Source organism: Eumetopias jubatus, unplaced genomic scaffold, assembly GCF_037043125.1.
Source record: "Eumetopias jubatus isolate StellerSeaLion01/CBP00866 unplaced genomic scaffold, mEumJub1_p1.0 scaffold_7, whole genome shotgun sequence".
In the NCBI taxonomy this organism is placed as follows: Eukaryota; Metazoa; Chordata; class Mammalia; order Carnivora; family Otariidae; genus Eumetopias; species Eumetopias jubatus.
Window position 1 is genome coordinate 24,301,250 of NW_028274813.1, and position 18,942 is coordinate 24,320,191.

The 18,942-nt window shown below is 46.7% G+C and overlaps 1 pseudogene; it reads left to right on the top strand.

The window, feature by feature from the left end:
• Positions 1 to 15,646: 15,646 nt before the first annotated feature.
• LOC114203357 (small ribosomal subunit protein eS6 pseudogene) lies at positions 15,647 to 16,407 on the top strand (annotated as a pseudogene).
• The last annotated feature ends 2,535 nt before the right edge of the window (positions 16,408 to 18,942 follow it).

Here is an 18,942-nt window from a genome sequence, read left to right on the forward strand (position 1 = left end):
CTCCTAATAAAGGGGCAACTGGGGAAACCTAGGCAGACCTGTTTCTTGCTCTTCCAGAGGCCTGGCTAGTCTCTTCTGCAGATTTTGCAACCATCCCGATATCCTTTCTGTTAATTGCCCATTTGGTTTACATTAGCCAGGGCTGGTTTTTATTAATTGCAATCGAAAGAATCACAGTAACAACAATAAAATAATACGGTTTTATGTTATTCACCTTTTGGTCTCAGTACCTACCACAAGATTTAACAGGTCATGTGGTAGACATTCAATACCTACATTCTAAATTTATAAAAGGCCAATTTACCCCTGCCAATCTACATGAGGTAAGATTAAGAACAACAGAGTATCCTGTGGTAGAGAGGAAAAGATTCTTTGTTGCCAATCTCTCCTGACACAACAAATTATATAAAGACTCTGCTTTTGGTTTTCCTTGAAAGGGGAAAATGTGCTGAAGTTTTCTAGCAAAAAGAATGACCTGGTGCCAGATGCCCAGCAAGTCACAAGGGGGAATATTTGGTCCTAATCTCTACTGATGTGTGGGCAGCATCCTCAAGGCTGCAGAGCAGGCTGGAGGCAATAGGCTCTTGTCTTGTTGGGATCTGCTTATCCCAAGTGGAACTTCACACATTTATATCCTCACCATGGTTCCTCACATTTACCTCCTCTCCATGCAACCTCCATCCATTTGCATGGCCTGGTCTAAGACTTGGGATCTCCACCCAGCCATCCCTCCACCATGTCTTTATGCATCCATCCATCCACCCACCCACTCAAGCTTGGCAATTTACTAAGCCCCTGGTTGTGCCTCTAGCCTGTACATCTAGGTGACTGTGCCAGTCCCAACAACACAGGGGGTAGGACAACACTCGAAGGTCACTCCAGGCCCCCCACTCACCCCTAGACAGCTACAGAACTCTTCTAAAGGATTACTCAGTCCCCAGCCTCTTGCTTCCTCGTCCAAACTTCACTACACCGATCCTAGCTTCCCAAGATGTCAACTTAACTATGGTACTTTCCTGTCCCTAAACCTGCAATAAAGCCCAAACCCTGGGCTTGGCATTCAAGAACAGCTACAGCCCGAACCCAATATTTTTTTACTTATGTTTATTCTTTCAAATTTATCTCCTGCATGAAACCTCTACCCTCATAGAAGCAGTCTGCTCACCTGCCTCACTGCTGAGCATACGGGTGCAAGCCTGGAGCTTCTAGAAGCCATGCTGCCAACATGTGAGGAAAAAGAAGCCAACACAGAGAAAGCAAAACTGAGTGACGGAGAGAAAGAGGTTCTTGATGACATGACCTGGGGACCAAAATAGGGCCTCAAGTTAAACTATATCTGGACCTTTTGGCTATAACATTTTTTTTTCTTTGCTCGATTCCTTTTTACCCCTGTATAACTGCAAGATTACTAATACATCCACCTACATCTCATGTCCCATTTTTAGGCCCTTAATCCTCCTCAAGGCCCTCCAGGGCATGGCGACAGCTCTTGTCTCTAATTTCCTATAATATTGTGGACTGTATCACTCATGGGAGCCTTTCTGTACACTGTCGAATAACAGGTATTTCTTAACCCCTTTATACAGGTGAGGGGCTTCCAATCCCTTTCCACCCATCCCTCCCAACCCAACTTGCTAAAAACTAACGCCTGGTTCAGAGGTCAGAGGTACAGGCCAGGGCAGCCACAAGAACCTGGGAGGAGCAGAGCCTGTGCGGTCACCCTGGGCTCATGATCTAAACTCCCCCTTTCAGAACCCACTCCAGCTGAGCCTTGGACAGCTTCCAGCAGTCCGTGTGGTCAAGTTTTTGGCCTACAGGGACCAGCTGGGGGTAAGAGGTAAAAATAAAAAGTTTCAGAGTAGGTGGAAGTAGAGGGAAAGGAGAGGTGGAAGTTAGAAGAAGAGAGAGCCCCAGTCTCACACAGGCTGAGACCATCTGCCATGGGCAGAGCCCAGGGGATGAGGCCAAGGAATAGACCAGCAGTGCGAGCAACAAGCCAGCTGGGCCACCTGAGCACACTCTGTGCCTCCTGCTCGTTGTGCTCCTCCCTCCAATTAACCCTGAGATGCTTCTCAGACAAACCTACAAGGGTGTTCTCAGCACACCTTGGGCGGCAGAGGAGATCAAACTGAGGAAGCCAACAGCCATAAGCAGAAGTCTACTCCACATGCCCTCAGCATCCTTCCTCCTGCAAAGGCCCGATCTTATTGCCACTAGAGACTAAGGTAATGTGATGCAGCCACCACAGGGCACTTCAGGAGCCCCAAGGTAGACTCCCAGGAGGAAAAGCCTTGCCCCAGTCTTCTCCTGGGCCAGTGTTTCTCCACCACCATTGCCCACTCAGGACAGAAAGGATTTCCTACAGTGCCAGAGAATTTGTAGTGCAAACAAGGTGCCGTGGATGGGAGCTACAGGACACCAGGCTCCATGACTCAATAACCTTGGCAAGGATTTCAATGCTATTTCCTGATGGCAATCCAAAGGCTCCAGGGTTACAAGGAGTGATCTCAGGGCCCCCACAGATGGAAAATGAGAGCACAGATACACTTCAAGCTAGGCAGCTCCCTGACCAGCTGTCTGTCTTTGTCTCTAGGGTTTTTTTTTTTGGGGGGGGGGGGTTGCAGAATATTTTATTTATTTATACCATTTTAACCATTTTTAAGTACATAGTTCAGTGACATTAAGTACATTCACATTGTTATGAAGCCATTTTTATTACCATTTATATACAGAACTTTTCCATCTTATCAAACTAAAGCTCTGTCCCATTAAACAGTCACTCTCCATTCCTCCCCCCTCCACCAGACACTGGCACCCACCATTCTGTCTCTCTGAATTTGACCACTCCAGGAATCTCATGGAATTGGAATCATCCTGTATTTGTCATTTTGTGACTAGATTATTTCACTTAGCATAATGTCCTCAAGGTTCATCTGTGCTATAGCATTTATCACAATTTCCTTCCCTTTTAAGGCTGAAAAATATTCCATTGTATGTGTATACCACATTTTGTTTATGCAATCATCCATCAACGGACACTTGGGTTGCTTATACCTTTTAGCTATTGTGGAAAATGCTACTATGAACATAAGTGTACAAATATCTGCTTGTGTCCCTGCTTTCAACACTTTTAGGTATATACACCCAGAAGTGGAATTGCTGGATGATATTGTAATTCTATTTTTAATTATTTGAGAAATTGCTCATACTGTTTTCCACAGTGGCTGTACCATTTCACTTTCCCACCAACAGTGTACAAGAGTTCCAATTTTCTCCACATCCTCCACAATACTTGTTACTTGTTTTTGGTTTTGATAATAACCGTCTTAATGAGTATACTTTAAAAAAAAAAAAGAAAAAAGCTGCAGCTGGTAAGATTTGGAAACAACTACTCTAAAGCGCTCAAGGGTCTCTGTTACCTGATCAAGCCTTCCTAGCATCCGGTTAGCCTGCAGCCACTCTTTGACCCAGCAGACCCAAGCTGAGTGAGTTCTTCTTCCCCTCCTCCACCTGCTAGGTATGTCATAGCAAGGCCCCAGCGGCACACCAGCCAAGCTTCAGATCCAGCCTTCCTACATCATGCCCCAATCCCAGGCTGGTAGGCTGCTTGTAAGACATACCCCCAGGAAGCTCCAAATGGCTTCAGACATTCAAGGACATGTCCAGGCCAGTCTCTTTGTCATCTCAAGAGCCAAGGCAGCCAAGAGCGTGTTCACCAGGACATGAAAAGAACATGAGTCCAGAAATCTCTTGCTCAAAATCAGTCCATGCTACTACTAACCAGCTATGTGACCTCAAGACTTATGGAAGGCTAACTATTGTCCCCTGCAAAGAAGTCCACACCCTAACACCTGGGACTGACAAATGTGTTACCTTCCATGGTAAAAGGGACCCTGTAGGTAAGTTAAGGATCCTGATGGGAGATTTTCCAGGTGGGCCTGATGTCACTGCAAGGAAAAGTGCTTTCGAGAAGGAGGTAGGAGTCCAGAGAGAGAAGGCGGCAACTGACCATGGGAGCACAGCCTGCAGTGGTACAGCTGCAAGCCAAGGAATATGGACAGCCTCTGGAAACTGCTGGAGGCAAGGAACACATTCTCCCCTGGAACCCCAAGAAGGAACCAGCCCTGCAGGCATTTTGATTTTAACTCTGTAAGGTTCACTAGACTTCTGACATCGAGACCTGCAAGAGGATAAATGTGTGTGGTTTTAAATCATATGTGTTGTGGTTGTTACAGCAGCAATATGAAACTAATACAGGACCTCTCTGGGTCTGTTTCCTCTGAACTAAATACTTTGTAACTTCCCTAACAGTTTTGATGAAAAGAGCTCTGGCACAGGTGCTTTGTGCCAGACCCCTTCCAGGTCCTTTATGTGCATTACTTCTTTAAACCTCAAAACTAGGCTGTAAGGCACATAGCATTATCATCCCCTCACAGATCAAGGAGGAAGCCAGAGTCCAGGGAGGTAAAGTAACTTGCCCAGGGTCACACAGTCATAGAGAACAGGACCAGGATTTGAATCCCAACAGTCTGGCCCTAGAAAACCTGTGCCCTTTTCCACCAACTAAGGCTAATACTGACATCCTCCTCATAGATGAGGAAGCTCAAGACCTTTGTCAAAAGGACATGGCTAGATCGTAGCAAATCTAGACCTGAAGCCAGGGCTGGTCTCACCATTCCATCTGGTTCCCAAATTTCCAAGGCATATTTGGACAAATCTCAAGACAATGAGGATCTAACTTCTTATTCCTAGAATCCAATTTTTTTTAAATTTTTTTTAGAATCCAATTTTCATGCAGATACCCCACCTGTGCCCTCCACTCTCTCATCTTAAGTCCTCTGCTCTTTAAATGGAGTAAAATAAATTAACTACATCGATGGGTTTTCTCCTGCTCCTTCTTCCAACCTCACCAACTCCGTCTTTGGTATGCCACCATAAATCACTGGCAATTCAAAAAATGGTTTCTGAGAAAATGGGCTTTCCTGGCTTGATGGATGTATAAATTTCCATCTCTTCCATACATGTCTTACTTTTCAGAGGGAAAAAAAATCTTTATTGGCATTAGCACATTTATGAGTTTAAATAAAAACAAATACATCTCTATTGACTGTAGTTATTATGCTCAGTTTCATGCAACGTAAGTGCTTCAAATAAAAATAGATTGGTTGAAGTGAACGTGTATCCGTCCCAATAATGATGCAGCCGGTTTCTGTAGCATACATGCTTCAGTTAATGTTCCCTTGGCTTACAGGGGGGAAGCACATTGCTGCACGAAGCTTTTAGGCTCCATTTTCTAAGTGTCTTAATGCTCTGGGTAGGTGTGAATGTTTATTAGTGTCGTAAAATGCATCCAGCAGGCCAAGTCTGGCCTTCGCAGAAGAGATCAGAATGCAGTGGCTGAGGATGGGCCAGACGGGATGGAACATGCAAATCCTGTGCCCTGTAAGTCCAGCACCAACCCATCAAATGTGCATGTGGCACCTACTACACACCTGCCACTTCAGCAAGGGCCAACCTCGGACAGAATACTTAGAATATTTGCTTAGACCTGTCTCTGAATGGGGTTGTAGCTCCTGAAAGGGGCGGCACCTCTCTGTCCTGCTCATCACAGATTCTGTTAGATTAAACACGTGGGCCTGGGCATCAGACTACTGGATTCAAACCCAAGTTGCATCATTTCAACAGCAAGCAAACATTTATGGAGCACCAGCTGTATACCAGCACCTGTTCTAGGTTCTGAGACTATAGCCCTGAGCAAAGACTCTGCTCCTATGAAGCTTATATCCTGTAGCAGGGGAGGCTTGGCCCCAAGTAAGCCACACCTCTGGAACCTTAATTTCCTCATCAGTAAGATGGGGATGATAGTACCTGCTGTGTGGGAATGTTGTGAAATTTAAATAAAATTCCTCTAATGTATTTAGCACAGGGTCCGGCACACAATGAGTGCTGGAAGTCCGCTACCAGCATTACCTTCATGAGTACGGGCTTCCTCACATGCACCATTATGCCAGCCCCTGCTGCGGCACACAGTTCCCTGTGGCTACTGACAGTTCACACAGGTGCAGCCTGACAGTCCAGTCACCTGAGGTCCATGTCTAGAACTCCTCTCCTCCTACCCTAAGGCTCCCCCGCTCATGCCAAGTAAGTAATTTTAGCACCCATGTGTGTGCAAGCTGGAATACACTGGAGTTAGCATCATGGGGAGAAACTTTACTCATGATATTGTGGGTTGAACTGCATCCCTCAAAATGACAGTTGAAGTCCTAAACCCCCCAGCCATAAGAAATACATATGCTCCCTCCAGGCCCACAGCTCCTAAAATTCTAGACTCTCCAAAAGTCCTAAGCGGCCTTTGTATGCTAATGAATGACTGCTGGCTGGAGGCTCTTGGACAGCCCTGGGATGTCAGGGGAACCAAAGGTGATGACAGGGACGGAAATTTCAGCCCCACCCATCACCCTACCCCCAGACCTCCAGGGAAGGGAGAAGGGTTGGAGGTTGAGTTAATCACTAATAGGCAATGATTTATCAATTGTGCCTACATGATGAAGCCTTCATAAAAATCCCCAAAGTATTGGCTCCCGAGTTGATGAACATGTACAAGGGCTGGGAGGGTGGTGTGCCTAGAGAGGACAGGGAAGCTCGCTGCCCCTCCCCCCATACCTTGCCCTCTGCATCTCTTCCACCTGGCTGTTCCTGGGTTGTATTCTCTTATAATGAACTGGTAATCTAGTAAGTAAACAGTGTTCCTGAGTTCTGTGAGCCACTCTAACAAATTACCAAACCCAAGGAGGCTGTCATGGAACCTCCCCTTTATAGCTACTTGGTCAGAAGCACAGGTGACAACCTGGATTACAACTGGCCTTTGAAGGCTGGGGGAACAGGGAAAGGAGCAGTGTCCTGGGGCTGGGCCCTTCACCTGTGGGAATGAACTCTATCCCCACGTAGACAGTGTTAGAATTGAGTTAAATGGCAGGACACCAAGCTGGTGTCAGAGACTTACCTGGTATCAGAAGGGAAGTATTCAAAGTAGCACTGTGAGCAGGAAAAACAGAACTTTCCCCCTTCACTCTCATACTTGCAAATGGGACCTTATTTGGAAACAGGGTTTTTGGAAATGTAATCAAGTCCTAACTTAATAAGGTCATTCTAGATTAGGGTGTTTCCCAAATCCAATGACTGGCATCCTTATAAGGAGAGAAGGATTTGGAGACACACAGAGGGGAGAAGGCCATGTGAAGACAGAGACAGAAAGCACAATGATGCAGCTATAAGCCAAGGCGTGCCAGCAACCACCAGAAGCAAGGAAGCAGGCTTCCCTAGAGCCTCCGGAGGGAGCATGGCCCTGCCAACAACTTGATGTCAGACGTCTAGCCCCCAGAATGCTGAGAAAATGCATTTCTGTGTCTGCGGTAATTTGTTATGGCAGCCAAAGGAAATGAAAATACATGAGGTCTAGAAGTGAATGGACAGGTGATTCTTCCTTACTGACCCTGGACAGGTGGTCCTGGTGATCAGGGAGTAGAAGGTAAGCTAAGGGCAAAGCACAAGTCAACACCCCACAACACCATGCCTCCACAAGGTGGGATATGTATGACATTCCTCAAGCCCTCCTGGCTGCCCAAAGGAAAGGGAAAAACAAATGGTTAACTGATAGAGATCACAGTCATGCAGGACATTAGTCTCCCTCAGTTTGTAACTGTCTCAAGGATTTACAAGAAAAAAGCAATCTCCAGAAACCTATAGACTCAATTTCCTGGAGCCCTAATATCGCCCTCCCCTCCATAGGATAAAAAATCTTATATAATCAGTCACTCCTCATAACCCCAATGTAGCTCTTTCTGCCCACATGTCCTATCCCCATGCTTTAATAAAACCACTTTTGCATCGCAGATGTCTCAAGAACTCTTTCTTGGCTATGAGCACCAAACCCCAACATTTCTACATCACTGGGATGTGTCTCACGTGGTCAGATGTCCCATGGGGTCTATCCCTAAGTCAACCATAGCTGTGGCCAACTTAATAGCACATCCTTGGGGCACCTGGATGACTCAGTCAGTTAAGCATCTGACTCTTGATTTTGGCTTAGGTCTTGATCTCAGGGCTGTGGGATCCTGCCTACAGTGGGCTCCTTGCTCAGTGGGGAGTCTGATACTAGAGATTCTCTCTCTCCCTCTGCCTCTCCCCAAACACACTCTCTTGAGCATGTGCACGCTCTCTCTCTCTAATAAATAAGTAAATCTCTAAAAAAGAAAAAAAAAGAAAAAATTAAAAAATAGTGCATCCTTGTTTGGCTCCCCCTCCTTCCTTGCTTTGCTCTTCCTGTCCCTCACTCCTGCCCCCCTGGGCCACCCCCCAATAAAGGACTCCCACATAAGCCATCTGTCTCAGGTTCTGCTTTCTTGGAAACCCAGGTTAAGGCTGCTGGTACCTGGCACATAGCTGACCTTCAACAAATACGGATTGACTGACTGAATCAATGAAAATGTGAAGGAAGACTCAATCTTACCCTCAAGAGGCTTTCAAATAAATTATCAAAATAAAAACACATACAGTGTAAGGAAATAACTTATAGGGATATTTGGAGGGCAAAGAGAAGAACTTGAAACTCCCAGCTGCCTGACCCAGCACAGACGGTTAAGATGGAACAGCCACTTCTACCATTTTCTATGACTTTCATCCCTGGCCCCTCCATGCACTTATTAATCAGGATTCTTAGAATGTACTCTACTTTTAAAAAAGGAATTTATTAAAGGATGCTAGGTAGCTCACAGGATTTCCAAGCAGACCTATCTCTGAAGACAGGGGACGACAAAGCCAGGAGAAGGGCTTGGCAAACTGGTCCCTGCTGTAGCCGGAGAATCCCACACAGCGACCTTGGCCCTGGGGAGATCACTCTAATCCACAGGTGAGCCAAGAAGAGGGAACTGAACCAACCAACACTCTATTAAAACCCCAGCCCCAGGGTCAGCTGATCACAATCTCTTTTTTAGGACTTTCATACATTACTAAAATGTACCACACTTTCCTATCTGATAAGTAGCTACACCAGGATTCCAGCCCAGGGTCCATGCCCTTGATGTTCAAAGTGTGGTTTGTGGACAAGAAGTCTGCTGTCTTTTCTCAACTCCATGGTTCTCAGATCTAGCTGATCATTACAATCCCCTAGATAACTTTTTAAATGAAGATTCCTAGGCCCCAGGTGAGCATATTGAATAGGCCTGGGGTGAGGCCCAGGCAGCTGTGTTTTTATTTTTAAGTTCCTTGGAGGTTCTCATGATCAGCTGGATTTGGGAACTGTCACCCTACAACATACAGCTTTTGTCCCCCAGTAACCCTCCTCTCGGTCACCACCGTGACAATCTCAGAAAGACCATAAGGCGAGCATTTCTGGGAATCACCTGGCAAACCTGACAAATATGCAGACTTCTGGTCCCACCTCCAGGGACAGATTTCATCAGGTCTGGACAGAGCCATCTGAAAACTGCAGGAGGCCCCTGTACTCTTACTGTGGGGGCACCACCCCACCTCATAATGAACAGATTAAAAGCCATCTGCATCCCACATTAAATATAAATGACATGTAACTATGTGAGAGTGAGTGGGCTTGTGGTTGAGGAGCTGACAGTTACATTTCTAAATATTTAAGTAAACATTTATTAATTTTGCTTTTACAATTTTCTTTTTATATATTGTAGCCAATATTTTTCTTCCTCTGGGATCAAATGTTTCTGCAGGCCCCTGAATTGCTTCTAAACCTTTTCACCCTGAAGCACTGAATGGATACAATGGCAGTGAGCCCAGGAAGAGCTCAGGACTTCACATTTCAGTAGGATCAGAGGGTGACCCTGGTGAGGTCGTCCACAGACCAGACCTTGACCACAGTCAGGCCACCAGCCTTCAGAGAAGTGAAAGTGGGTCTTCAGTGCAAGCCTGCATTAGGACTGGCTGACTGGGAAGAGGAGGCAGATGCCCTGCCTGAGCCTGGGCATCTGGTTTGGTGGGGAACCCAATGCGGTAGCCCTGCCAGAGCTTCTTTGTGGGGTCTCAGGATCTTTCTGGAGGAACTCACAATCCATGGAAGCCCAGGGTCGGAAAGGAGAGATGAATCTAGGCAGGCTTTCAGACTACTCCCAGCCAGTCCTCATGCAAACCAAGTCTGAAGTCTGGAGGGCTGGGGGATGCTGGAAATAAAACTGAAGAGGAATATCTCAAGAGAAAATCTATGAGACTAGGACAGATGCAGAAGTGCTTTAGGATGCTACCTCCCAACACAGCATGACCCCAAAAGTACACTCAAAGGAATTCTCAGTCTTTACCCTACTTCCACCAATCCATGCTTTATACAGAGGTAAGGACAGCCTTGGTGGCTCACCAGCCTCAAAGAAAGGATGAACAGGCATGGAGAGATACCATGGGAAGGGTGGGAGCACCCATTGGCAAACAGTAGGGGAGACCATCAAGGGGAAGAGCCCAATGGGCTCAGGCAAACCCTGAGGCTCCAAACCAGCTCTGATGCCATCACTCAAGACCCTGCCCCTGGACACTCCCAGACATATCAGGGATAGAGGGCTTCGGTCCCAGATAAGCAGGTAAAGTCAGGAGCCAGGGAAACAGTCATGGCCATCCACGTGGCCCACTAGCACTCTCGTATCTATAAGGCTTGGGAAATAGGTTGGTGCAGTGAACAGTGAGTTGTGGTGACCAGATGGCCATCACAGGATCAAACAGGGAGCTTAAAGGCACTGACCTTGATCCTTCCCTGAAAGGCAGATGCCCTGGATACATCAAAGAGCACAGTTAGAGTCTACAGATGTGAATCAAACTAAGAGACAGAAGGCAATCAACATCCACCCCACTGGCAGCTACAGATCAGCTGGGTGATTAATGTACATTAACACAACTAATCCTTCCCATACCTCCAAAGACAGACATGGTTATCCTCATTTCCAGGGCAGGAGACAGGCACAGAGAGGTTTCATCTCTTGCTCAAGGTAACCCAGCCAATACACAAAGGAGTTTGTATTGAACCCACTTTGGTCTAACTCCAGAGCACAGGTCCTCAACCCCTGTACTATCCATGCAGGCCTGGTGACAGAACTGATGAAAAAAATGGAAGCAAGTCCTTCTGGGAACACCTAGGCTCTGAGGTATAAGGATGTGCGTCCATGAAGCCCTCCTAATATGGTAGCAGGTGAAACTCATCCTCTAATTACACTGCTGTTGTGAGTGGCATAGGGATCAGGAGACCAGCACATTCTATGCTTCACTCTCTACCCACAGCCTGCTGAGTTCCCAAAGAACCCCTGCCTACTTCCTTCTGCCAGGCCTGCTCCAGGGGACCCAGAGCCCCAGTGTCTAATGGGTTGACTGTGCCAGCTTCCCAGAGAATAACAAGCAGTGCCCCCCAAAGACACCAGATCCCTGCCTCTGCATCATTCTCCCTCCCTTCCTGTCCCCCCCCCACACACGCACACACTACTACTGACCCCAAGTGTGGCTTCTGCAGTCACTCTGGATCCAGGACTGCAGGGCCCTGCAGCCGTTGGAACAGATGTTCCCCTCGCACATGGCTGGACTTGGATCTCGGCAGTGATGGACAAGCATCATTGACCAGGGTGGATGGGCAGCTGCAGCTAATCAGGAGGCGGCACCACCTCCCACCCCTCCCCCATCTCATTTGCAGAACAGTTGCCACCTCCTTTCCAAGGCGAGGGAGGGCAAGGACAACTCAGACGGTTGTGCACGCCCACCCCCAAGCCTCCACACCACTGCTCCCAGGCTGAGCACCCTGGCCAGGACACCCAGAAAGCAACAGGCCCTGTAGTCTCTCTCTTCTCCCCTCCCCCTCACCAAACATCTCTCGGTGCTTATTGTACTGTGACAGAATGACCCTTCTGTTAGTGCACCGTCATCACTGTTGTATGGTTGTGTAATTATGGTTCAAGAAAGACCTCAAGCATGTTACAGAAAAGGGCATGGAGAACAGGCCACAGTCATTCCTGCATGGAAGGACTACACCTGATTTTTACTTTCTTTCTTTCTAAACGGACCTTATTTTCCTTTTATTTATTTAAAACTAATTGGCATATCATGGCCATGGGCCTTGTTTGTTGAGAATGAGGTCCTTCATGTAGGTCATTCATAATGACAAACCCCATGTGGCACAAATAACCTGGGACAGGGGTTATCCTGAGGCCTGAAGCAATTAGAAAGTACCAGAAGAATATATGGAACAGGAGAGGCTCAGAGACCCAAGGAGACAAGCTGGCTGGGGTTGGGTCAGAATTCTCTATGTAAACTGGAGGTGTTTGTTTGTTTCATATTGTTATGTATTTGTCTCTTTAGTTTCCTCTGAATCTCTGGGCCTATTGGCTGTGCTAAAAAGGACTAAGAAAAAAAGCTGTGCCTGCCCTGAGCCCTGACCTTTAAAGGGAAGAAGAGCACATCCCTGGAATCACTGTTTCAGTGATCAAGGGGAACCTCTCCCCACGAAAGCAACAGAAACTCAGGGGGACCTTGAGTTACACGATCCTTCCCTACCAGCAAGGCTTTCCTTGCAATGCTGAAATGTTTATTTTTTTTAAAGAAGGATTATTAAACTATGATGGTTTTAATAAAGAACATGATTCATTTGAGTATACACATACACTTCCTAACACACACACACATACATACATACATACATACATACATACCCAAGCTTAGTTCAACCCAGCTGACCATTCTTGCTCTCAGAAATACTCCTTAGTCTCCAAAAAGCAGGGCTCCTTCCAGGAGGTACCTTCCACATGGTTGTCTCAGTGAAGGTCACCCCTCTGCCACAGACCTGAGAGGTCAGCCGTCCACAGCCTGCCACCCACTTTTTAAAATACAGTGTTACTAGAACACAGCCACGTGCATGCACTTATGAGCTGCCCGTAGCTACTTCTGTACCACAACCAGCAGAGCTGAGTACCTGCAACAGAGACACTCTATGGCCTACAAAGCCCAAACTCTCATCTGGCCCACCGAAAGTTTGCCGACCTCTGCAATAGACCACGACAGGAATGAAGCTTCCTGGCGTTGTGCTATGAGCAGCCCAAAGACAGATCACAGGCAGGGGCCACCCAGGGCAGAAGCAGGGCTCAGATGGGGCACACACGGCTCAGGACCCTGAAAACCCCTCCCAGCATGCTTACTCTCCTGCTCAGCACCCGTCTCCAGGGCAGCTAGAGGACAGTGAACGTGGCAGAGAACTCGGGACTCGGGAGTGTGGAGTCACTTGGGAATCACCAAGCCAGCCTTTGGGGATTATATTTTCTCATCTGCAAAATGGTGTTGATAATAGAATCGCTCTAATAGGAATGTTGTGGGAATCAAAGTAGGTATTCCAAGTTATATGGTTAGCATAGTACCTGCCAGGTAGTAAGCACTGAACAAGTGTCAGCTCCCAGCAAGTGGTAGTGCTGGACTCAGTAACGGCACTACCATTCACCCACACTGCCTCTCTCTAGGAAAAGCGGCCATCCACCTTCCCAAAAGGACCATGGCAACGACAGGCAGGTCCGCAGGAGGACTCTGTTCACAGCCCAGCACCTGGAAACAAAGGTGGGCTTAGAAGCTTCTTTGGGCTGCTGGGTGCCTATAGCAAGGAGTTAATTCTCTGGAATTATTTCAGTAAGAAATTTTCCTAGGGATGTCAGTCCCCTAATTGCACAGCACAATGCATGCACACACACACATTCAAAACTAGAGAGACTGAGGACACCTTCAAATTCCTTATGCAGTAGTTACAAATGGAGGGGCCAGAGTGATACCACATTTTGCTATTTCCTCATGTTTCAAGAATTTCTAAATTGTTTGGTTTTTATTGAGTGCATTTTGTGAACTGATCTGTGTGCAGGGATCCAAGACACCCTGTCACAAATGGGCAAACACCCCCAACCATGCAGACTCTACTAGGGCCCCTAAGGCAGACAACCCCATAGGAGGAGGGGGAACATTTAAAAGCAGAGGTGGACATGTGAGCAGAATGGGACAAGGGACATGGGTTCTAGAGATTCCCAGATCAGAGACGTTCCTAAATATTTTTCCCATCCATGTGAAGCTTTGCACAGCTACCTACTTTTCTGCAAACCTTCCCCTTTCTTCAATGCTGTCTTAATTTTCTCAATTAGCTGCTAATACACTTTTAACACTTGCTAATCTCCCTTTTTAGAAAGAGGTTATTGGCCAAACAAATCTGTGAATCAATGCAGCCCCAGCTGAGGGATGGGAAGCAGAACTCTGTGATACCACATTTTCTCAGGTCTGAGAAACTCTTAGTTATAAAAGTCATCATTGATTTAGTAACAGCTCTTAGGGGAGGAGAACAAAACACTATACCTAAAATATATACATTGACTGTAAGACAGGACAGGACTACAGATAAAATGGGGGAAGGGTCTTAGAATAGAGGAGAAAATAAGAAAAATTATAACAGCAACAATAGCTACCATTTATTGAGCAGCTACTGTGTTCCAAAGGCTGTGCTAGGTGCCTTTCCTTTGGGTTTTCTCATTGAATCCCTTCCCCCTTGGAAAGTAGATATTGTTAACCCATTTTACAGATAAAGAAACTGAAACTCTGGGAGCCTTCATTCCTAGAACAGTTGAGCCCAAAGTAATCAAATCCAGAGCAGCAAAGCTCTAGACTTTTTTACATCTCACACTCCAAGAACTAGCCCCAGGGTTCCACCAGAGACTTCAGCCAGAAACCAAGACCCTAGTGAGACAAGCCCAATCCCTTCTTCCAAAAGAAGAGGCCACAGAGCAAAGATGCTTGCTGAGGCCTGAGCCCTCCCTCCCCCTGAGCACTCGGGTCTCCCAGTTCAATAAAATATTTAAGAAGATGTACTCACATGATTATTAAAACTAGGTTCGAAGAGGATTGGAAGAAGCAGGTGTCAGCAACACAGAGTGAGACTGTGGGGAAGGTGGTGAAAGCTCCCTCCCTTGCACTGAAAGCCGGCAGGCCATGCCCCTCCACAACCCTACTCCCAGGGCAGTGCCCTCCGCCCCCCCCCACAAGCTCCCGGCCACCACCTCCCCCACCGTCCTCAGGAGCTGGGGCAAATCGAGCTGGAAATTACCTTTAGTAGGTCTCCTAATTGCAGATACCAAGCAGGAATCCAGTCAATCCAGCCACAGGCAGGCAGAGGGATCGATTCCAGCACTGCAAATGTCCCCAACTTTTCATCCTTATGGCCCAAAGGCCACATCGTAAAACCTGTGGCAGGCAGGGTAAGGCCAGTGCTTGAGGGCACTTACCGTTGGCCCCTGAGTAATTGATAGAAAACACCCTGGGACTTACCTAGCCCTTCCAACTGACTACCTCCCTTCCCCTGACAGTCCCAGGAAGGGGAGGCCTGGCAGGGGATGGGACGACCCCACTGGCCCTTAACCCTGTAATTGGGCACATTACCTTCCCGAGGTAGTCACCTGCCCAAGGTACACAGAAGTGGCAGAGCTTAGACTCAAATCCAGGTGTGCCCAACTTCTAGGCTCTTTCAGTTTAAATATCACTTATTAAGCACCTACTGAGTGCCTATGCTGCACCAAGCCTGGACAGGGAGCTGGGGAATACAAAAATGAACCAATATCTCTTTTTCGTGGCGCCTCGGAGGTGGTAGGCTGCTTCAGGATGAAGCTGAACATCTCTTTCCCAGCTACTGGCTGCCAGAAACTCATTGAAGTGGACGATGAACGCAAACTTCGTACCTTTTATGAGAAGCGTATGGCCACAGAAGTTGCTGCTGATGCTCTGGGTGAAGAATGGAAGGGTTATGTGGTCCGAATCAGTGGTGGCAATGACAAACAGGGCTTCCCCATGAAGCAGGGTGTCTTGACCCATGGCCGTGTCCGCCTGCTGCTGAGTAAGGGGCATTCCTGCTGTAGACCAAGGCGGACTGGAGAGAGAAAGCGCAAATCCGTTCGGGGTTGCATTGTGGATGCCAATCTCAGCGTTCTCAACTTGGTCATTGTAAAAAAAGGGGAGAAGGATATTCCTGGACTCACTGATACTACTGTGCCTCGTCTCCTGGGGCCCAAAAGAGCCAGCAGAATCCGCAAACTTTTCAATCTCTCTAAAGAAGATGATGTCCGCCAGTATGTTGTGAGAAAGCCCCCAAACAAAGAAGGGAAGAAACCTAGAACCAAAGCGCCTAAGATTCAGCGTCTTGTTACTCCACAAGTCCTCCAGCACAAACGGCGGCGTATTGCTTTGAAGAAGCAGCGCACTAAGAAAAATAAGGAATAGGCTGCAGAATATGCTAAACTTTTGGCCAAGAGAATGAAGGAGGACAAAGAAAAACGCCAGGAACAGATTGCCAAGAGACGGAGGCTGTCCTCTCTGAGAGCCTCTACCTCTGAGTCCAGTCAAAAATGAGATTTTCCATGAGTGACAAATAAATACGATCAGACATCAAAAAAAAAAAAAATGAGCCAATATGGTACCTGTTACTGAGACACAGTCCCCTATTCCCAACAGTCCCACACCTGTCTGCACATTTACACTCACCAGGAGAAGGTATTTTTTAATAAGGATTCCTGACCTCCATTCCAGAAAATTCTATTTCTGTACGTTTAGGGAGGGACCTAAGAAAGCTATACTTTTTAAAGACTTCCCAGAATGGAAGTGGATAAGTGGAGGGGAAATTTTTTTTGTTTCTTATTAATATATATAAACATATATTTAAATAATGAGATTGTATGAGTGACATTTACTTTGAATGGGGGAAGGGTCAGTAGTTATCAAATTAAAATTTTTCTAATTAAGTGAAAGGCTCCCCTGGTGATTCTGAAAGTGCAGCAAGGTTTGGGAACTTGACATACACAGTGCTGCCTCCAGCATTTCTTGGGAATTAATGCCCACTTTGATAAGAGCGGTGGAACAGGGAGCAATGTATAGCTAATGTACAAGCTCATTCACACTAAGATTTTAGAGACTGAATAATATGCCACTCTCCCAAGGTACCACCCTTTTAAAAGAGAGCTTTATGGAGAAAGCATTGTTTACCCCAAAAGAATAAATCCCTAATGGTAAAATATAGACACCAGCGGAGGTATTTTGAGGCAGGAGAATCTCCTGGCATCTTCAAATAGCACAGCAGCTGTCCACAAGAAAGAATCAGGGCCTAAGCGAGTTCCATGAGGCCTTGTCCAGAGCTGGGGGAGGAGCCAGATGCTTCATCACTGACGCAAGATGCTGTTTATGCTTCAGCTTTATCTAGTTGCAGGGAGGGTAAGGACTAGTGATTTATAGGCCAACCACCTGGTGGCAGCTGGGCCCGGCTGCAATGGCTAGCCAGCTCAGGGCTGCCTCAACTGAAATCCTTAAATCAACCAGCCAAGCCCAGGAGCACTCCACTGGGAGGAGGACACTACACTGGGAACAAGGGCTCCTGGGGAGTCCTGAGGGTTCCCACTGGTCGATGAGACTGAGCATTCATCCTGCACCCAGCTCAAGGCTGAGACCTTGAGATCTGAAAGAAAAAGCCAACCACACCTACTCAGGGATGCTGTGATCTGGGTAGGAAAAGACAACAAACCCATATATCAAATATGAAAGCAAGATAAGGAAGAATGACCAAGCTGAGTGACTCCTGGAAACCATAACCCATGAGGGAGAATAGAATAATCTAGCAACTGTAAGCCTAGGTGACAGCTAACACCTATAAAGGTGCCATGTGCCAGGCACTATTCTAATGCACTTCATGTGCATGAATTCATTTAATCCTCAAAGCAACCCTCAGCGTGCATTGTACAAATCAGCTGAGGCACAGATGTTAAACTCACGCAGCTAGCTAGCAAGCTGAGAATACACCCAGGCAGTAGGACCCCAGAGCAATGGTGGGCTGGTACATGCTTAACAACTGACTTTCCAGGGGGAGGGGCCCTGTTGTATCTGGCGATTTCCCGGGTGTACATACCCCTGCCGCAGCCAAGATCAAGCTACCCACGTGGCACGACCGAACCCAGAGCTGGGAAGAGATGGGCAACAGCACACCTTCATAGAATATTTTTTTAGCATACAGATATAGACACAACTACAAGAGCATAGGTAATAGTCCAAGTCATAAAACAAGAAGTGATGAGTTCTGAGTACCTATTACCTTTGTTTTTAATAAGATTTACAAGTCATAGAATTTAATTTTTAATAGTGACTTTACTAATCAGCTCCCGAAATTCCTAAAAATTTGGAAATTGGCTCTCACAAGCTGGTGCACACCAGTGCAAGCACCACTGATCCGGAGTTACTCCAAAACGGAAGACAAAGGGATGAAGGAGGACAGAACCACTCTTCTGAAGGGACCTTAACTTGGAAGGACACTGAGTCAGTCCTATGTGGAAGACCAGATTTAAGACTGTAAGGAGAACCTAACAGACATGGCTGTCCAAAGGCAAAATTGACTTCCTAGGTAGGTACCAAGTTACCTATCAGAGAAATCCAAGCAAAGACTAAACTACCTGACAACCAGAGAGAATGTCAGCTCCAAGTTACTGTTAGATTAGAACAGTGTTGGGGTGTCTGGGTGGCTCAGTCAGCTAAGCGTCTGACTCTCAGTTTCAGCTCAGGTCATGATCTCAGGGTCATGGGATAGAGCCCCATGTCCAGCTCCCCACTCAGCAGGGAGTCTGCTTGAGGATTCTCTCCCTCTGTCCCTCCCCCCACTCCCACTCTCTCTCAGGTAAATAAATAAATCTTAAAAAAAAAAACAAACAACTGTTTTCCAAGCAGGAGTTTGAAACTTAATATTGAGCTACTGAGTCATAAGATCAGTTTAGTCAGTTGTAAGGTCAACATTTTTAAATGTAATGGAACTGAAAATATAGGCATAGTAAGGGTAAGTACTGCTTTGTAAAACTTTGTGATACTTTATATACTTAGTATTTATGTGCATATGTAAATGTATATGCTGCA